The sequence below is a fragment of the Acomys minous genome (genome assembly GCF_964271855.1).
Source record: "Acomys minous genome assembly, chromosome: 2".
Lineage (NCBI taxonomy): Eukaryota > Metazoa > Chordata > Mammalia > Rodentia > Muridae > Acomys > Acomys minous.
The window spans coordinates 130,775,590-130,781,129 of NC_140484.1; the positions used below are offsets into that span (position 1 = coordinate 130,775,590).

Sequence of the window (5,540 nt, forward strand, 5' to 3'; positions counted from 1 at the left end):
AACCAGACAAACCAAGCGGGGTCTGGAGAGCTAGATCAGAGGTTAAGAGTGAGTACTCTTCTTGCAGAGGCCCGGAATGGAGTTCTGAGGACTCCCGTGAGCTGGCTCACAGCTCCCTGTAGGGCCAGTTCCAGGGGGCATCCAAAGCCTCTGGCCTCCACAAGACCCGCACTCACTTTCACACACTCCCCGACACATGGTTAAAGATACATAAACCAAACAAAACACCTAGGCACGGCTCAGCGACTAAAGATGCTTTTCACCAAGCCTGGCAACCTGAGTTCATTGCCAGGGTTCCTCATTTGGAAGGAGAAAACTGACTCCTGCAAGTCATCCTCTGACCCCCTCCATATGTGTCCAGTGGCACCCAGACCCATATACACACAGTAAATAAATAAATGTAATAAAATTTTTAATTAAAAGTAAAACAATCACAAACCAACCAGTAATCAAACTGCCCTTTTGGAGACAGAGTCTCAGGTAACCCAAGTCAGCCTTGAACTTACCATGTGCCTGAAGAGGATGAAGTTTCTGATTTTCCTTCCTGTATCTCCCCAGTTCTGGGATTACTGTGTGTGTACCCCTATCCCACTTATGGGCCTCAAGCCCAGGGATTTGTGTGTGGCAGGCTCTATCAGCCCTAGGCTGGCATTTCTTCCTCATCTTGTCTTCCAGACTCATGCTCATAAGGGGTCTACCCTGTACCCTCTCACTGGGACTGCACTTGGGTCACAATCCCGCCTGGCCTCACCATGGTCCACCTGTTTTATGTAGTAGAATCCATTTCCCCCAATTCTGCCATGGTTCCCCCCAATCCCCAGCTCATACTGCCACGTGATTGTACCCCTCCCCCGGCCCCTCAGGATGCTTCAGCACCTCTGGCCTCAGCCTTCTTGCTACTACAGAATCTACACCCGAGTGGCCTGCGGGCTGCTCGCACTATCTCCAATCTTTTCCATGCCTCCCTGTGGCCAGCATCAACACCGCCTGTGTCTGGAGGGCCTTCCTGCGTGCCAACTATGGGCTATCTCTGCCCTGAGGCCAAAGACACACACCCTCAACAGCGGCCCAGGCTCTGCCTCCAAGCTCTCCACAGAATAAAGAAAGGGAGCCTACCACGGCTGGATACAAACGAGGAGAAAGCATTATATTTGCAACAGTAAAAGAAGCTGTCTTTTTTTTTTTTTTCCAGATGGTGTGCTAGCGAATGCAGCAAAATTAACAAAACCTGCTCAGCTCTCAGGTCTCAAGGCTGAAAGCCAAGTTTTGCACCCTCTGAATATTAGAAAGGATCTATTTCAGGCCTATCTTCTAGTTTCTGAAAGTTAAACATGTGGCAAAACAACCCCAATATATACATGGCCTTCCAATATACGTGTATTCTGCCCACATTTTTAAAAATATTTATTTATTTATTACATATACAGTGCTCTGCTTGCACGTATCCCTGCACACCATAAGAGGTCACCAGATCTCATTATAGATGGTTGTGAGCCACCATGTGGTTGCTGGGAATGGAACTCAGGACCTTTGGAAGAGCAGCCAGTGCTCTTAACCTCTGAGCCATCTCTCCAGCCCCCTGCCCACATTTTAAAAAGGCACCAGGCACTATATTGAAGACCTACCCTTCTACAACACCTTCACCTTAATCCATCCTCATCCGCAATGCCCGTGTTTCTGTAGTTGGGACTGCAACAGAGGAAGCTGAGGGATGAACGGAGACTCGCCTTCTGACAGACAGGCCCAGACCCAGGAGGGTAAGGGAAAGACACTTGGCTTCTGACCTCTGTAGGGCACTGGGGAGCCTCAACTGCTGGGCTGCCGGCCAAGCTGGGGCCAGGTGAAAACTGTACCTCAGGCAGGCGGCTAGGACTGCTGGGTCACACAGGTGAAACAGGTACTGGGCTCTGAGGAGTTGGGAGTGAGCCTGGCTGAGCTGGGAAATGGGGACAGATCCAGGCAGTCCACTTCACACAGGGAGGGAAGGAGCTGACTCTAATTGCATCCAACATCGGACTCTGCCAGAGACATTCATTATTAGGGATATACTTGGTTCTCATAAACATTTCTACGGGAGGATGCATGTGCAACTTCGTATTGGGCATGTGGGTGCATGGGCATGTAGTGCCCAGACTCTAGGGTATTTCTCAGGATGCCTTCCATGTTGTTTTTTAGGCAAGGTCTCTTGTGGGCCTGAGATTGATTCATTAGTCTAGAGAGGTTGGCCAGCAAGCCTGGGGGCTCTGCCTGTCTCTGCCTCCCCTGGGGCTAGAAGCACAGGCCACCACACCTGGCTTCCCCACCCCCACATGTCTTTTGTTGTTCCCAAAGACACCCCAAATCGGACTTCTAGGTCATGATTTTGTTTTTGGAGCCGGGTAGCTTAGGTCTCACTCACCAGCCTGCTGCACCGTTCCCTTTTCAGACGCATAGACACCATCCAAACCCTTTCTGATAGCCTTGTGTTTAACTGAGGTGGCTTGCTGAATCAGAGCCGCTGAATTTGAAACAAGTTCAATATCATTTCCTTCCAGGATTAACCCATCCTTCTGGGTTTGAGAGACAGAACGAGCAACACCTGGCCTCATCCAAACCCTGCGGATGTGTTTCTCACCCAAGACACTTACTTCGGATTTCAACCAAGGACAACGTCAATGGGGACCTGAGATTTCATCATGTAACGGAAGCCCAGGGTGTCACCTTTGATGGTGTTCTGAACGTGACTGCAGATGGCTCTGACAGTGGGCCGGTTCCTTCTGTTACCCATCATTTGTCAACTCAGAGCCTCTTCCCCCCACCTCCAAAAAAAGACTCAGGTCTCCATTGATGTGATTGAAGTCACTCTGCAGAGTTCCTCTGGTGTCCTTCATAATGGCTGTGCACCCTTCAGAGTGATGGTGACATTTTCTGGGATGTCAACAGTCTGATCGATGAGGATGGACTTCATCCTCGAAGTATCTGGGGCAAGAAAAGGCCACACCTGGCTTTTTGACATGAGGCTTTTGATGTGGATTCTAGAGACCAAACTCAGGCCCTCGCGCTTGCATGGCAAACACTTTACCCACCGAGACAGCTCCCCAGCCCCTCATAAGCATTTTATCCCTTTGCTCTAGTTGAGGACTCCATGGTTCCAGGGTGATGTGGGCTGCTCAAGATCCCATGGCCGGTAGCATGTGGAGCAAGGTTTGAACTCTGGGAAGTCTAACAAGCCTATGCTCGCCCTGCTCTGAGCACAGCCTCTTCTTCAGCACCCCAAATTTGTGCTCAGCTGAGGACACTTCTACACAGCCTCTTCTCATCTTATCCTGGGCTGAAGGTTTCCAAAGCTGCTTGAGCAGGCAACACAACCCAGATGTCTGCAGGCCTTCATCCAGAGCGGACTCAGCCGGTCCGTTCCCAGCTGCCACTGTGTTGCGATGCTTCCGGAAGGCAGGCATTCTGTGGCTTTCTCAGGGTGATGGGGGAAGGCAGGCCTTTGCCCACAGTAGAGACTGGTAAAATACACCGTGGCATTGGCCTGTTCCTTCCCTGTCCCCCCTACTGGCTTTCTTACTTTCCCCTCATGGCGACTTGTCACACCAAGCTCTTGTTTCATACTTGGCTTTTTCTGGAGGTAGATGAGGACATTGTTTGTTTGCTTGGTTGTGTGTTTGTTTGTTGAGACAGGATCAAATACAGCCCAGCCTGTCTTTGAATTTGCTACATAGCCAGGCATGGCCTTGAACTACTACTGATCCTCCTGTCTCCACCTTCCCAATGCTGGGATTATAGGCAAGAGTCATCACATCTGGTGTGTGAGGTGCTGGAGAGAGAGAGAGAGCCCTGGCCTTCCTGAATTTGGACAAGCAGACATACACTGAGGCACGCTAGGCCCACATTCTGCTTTTGTAGGGAGGCAACTATCATAGTATTGACTAGTGTCGCTCCTCAGGGCCTGTTTCTGTCACTGAATCAAGAGGGATCTCCTAGGGGACTGCCAGAAGCTCTAAGGCCCAGCAGGACAGCCTCTGCCTCTTGTATGTTCGGCTACATCTCTAAGCCCAGTTGGGGGGATGGGCAGACAAACCTGAGGCCAGGCCACTGCTCCCTGAGATCTTCAGCAGGAACACTACAATTGTTCCAGGCCCCCAGGCTCAGAGGAACAGCCTGTCCTAAGAGAAGAGGGTGTGACAGGACCTGGTGCCAGCCTTCGGGAGTCTCCTTATTGTCTCCACAGAAGCACAGGCCCCAGAACAACCGCAGAGGTTCTAGGGGAAGTGCGGTCTTGCCAAGCCACTCCCCTGCCTCAGACATGTGGCCAGAGGATGCTGGGGATAGCAAGACACCAGGCAGGGAGATGGGACGGTTCTGGCTCTGAGCATGAGTCCTGCCTGGAGTGCTGGGCAGGGCACAGCCCTCTGCAAGGGAGACCTGGAGTGAAAAAAGCCCACGCTGTGCAGCGTGGATACGGGATGAGGGTTCTGCTGGCTAAGCCCTCTCAGCACAGAGGACTCTTCTGCTGGGCAGACACACAGCGGGCCTCATTAGTCCCCTCCCATCAGCCCTTTCAATCATTCTCCCATGTATTTTATTCGCAGTGCTATAGACACGCCACCCCATAGACTCATAGACACACCTCCCAGCAGCTCCAGTCCCAGGAGCTGCATGCTAGAGCTGGAGGTGGTGCTGGGAAGGTAAAGGAACTTGGTGCGGAGCCTAATGACTTGACTTTGATTTCCCAGAACCCACGTGGTAGAAGGAAGGGGTCCTCTGAACTATACACTCTTGACACTGTGGTTCCTCCCATAAAATAAGTATAGTAAGATGTTTGGAATGTTTTTGTTTGTTTGTTTGTTTGTTTGTTTCATGAGACAGGGTTTCATTTTGTAACTCGGGCGGCTAGGAACTCACTATGTAGACCAGGTTAGCCTCCAACTCAGAGATTCACCTGGCTTCTACTCCCCAAGTTTTGGGATTAAAGGCATGTATAACCACACCAGGTCATTTAGATAGATAGATAGATAGATAGATAGATAGATAGATAGATGTGTGTGTGTGTGTGTGTGTGTGTGTGTGTGTGTGTGTAATTGTGGAGGCAATGTAAAGTCCTAAATCAGGTCCCAGCTCCAGGCTTTTCATATCCAAACCTTGATCCCCTCTCACCTACTAAAAAGCATCCCTAGTGTTCTCCACACCATCAGGATAGCTTTCCTGTGCACCCTGAGACTTCAGAACAAAGCTGCCTGCACCAAAGGATGGGAACAAACTCCGAACTCTTCAGGCAATGAGAGGGCCAGAATGAGGGGACTTAGCCAGTCACTCTAAGGGGAGGCTGTCCCTGCATCCTCTGGTGCAGGACACATGTCAGTGGAACTGCTGAATACACATTATCTAGATGGGTCTTCTGGGTACCGTGATAAGCCCAGTACTCACGTGTGTGACCAGGACAGAAGGGATGACTAAATTCAGAGCCATGTCTGAGTGTTGGGCCAGCCGTATCCCTGAGGACCAAGGCTTTTCTTCCTCTTATGCAAGAAGTCAAGGCCTTGGCAACAGTTGCA

The 5,540-nt window shown here is 50.7% G+C and overlaps 1 pseudogene across 1 annotated transcript; it reads right to left on the minus strand.

Moving 5' to 3' along the window:
- Positions 1 to 2,390: 2,390 nt before the first annotated feature.
- Positions 2,391 to 2,947, minus strand: LOC311586418 (large ribosomal subunit protein uL6-like; annotated as a pseudogene). Its single transcript has one exon. The product of its transcript is annotated as a large ribosomal subunit protein uL6-like (transcript).
- Positions 2,948 to 5,540: the final 2,593 nt, after the last annotated feature.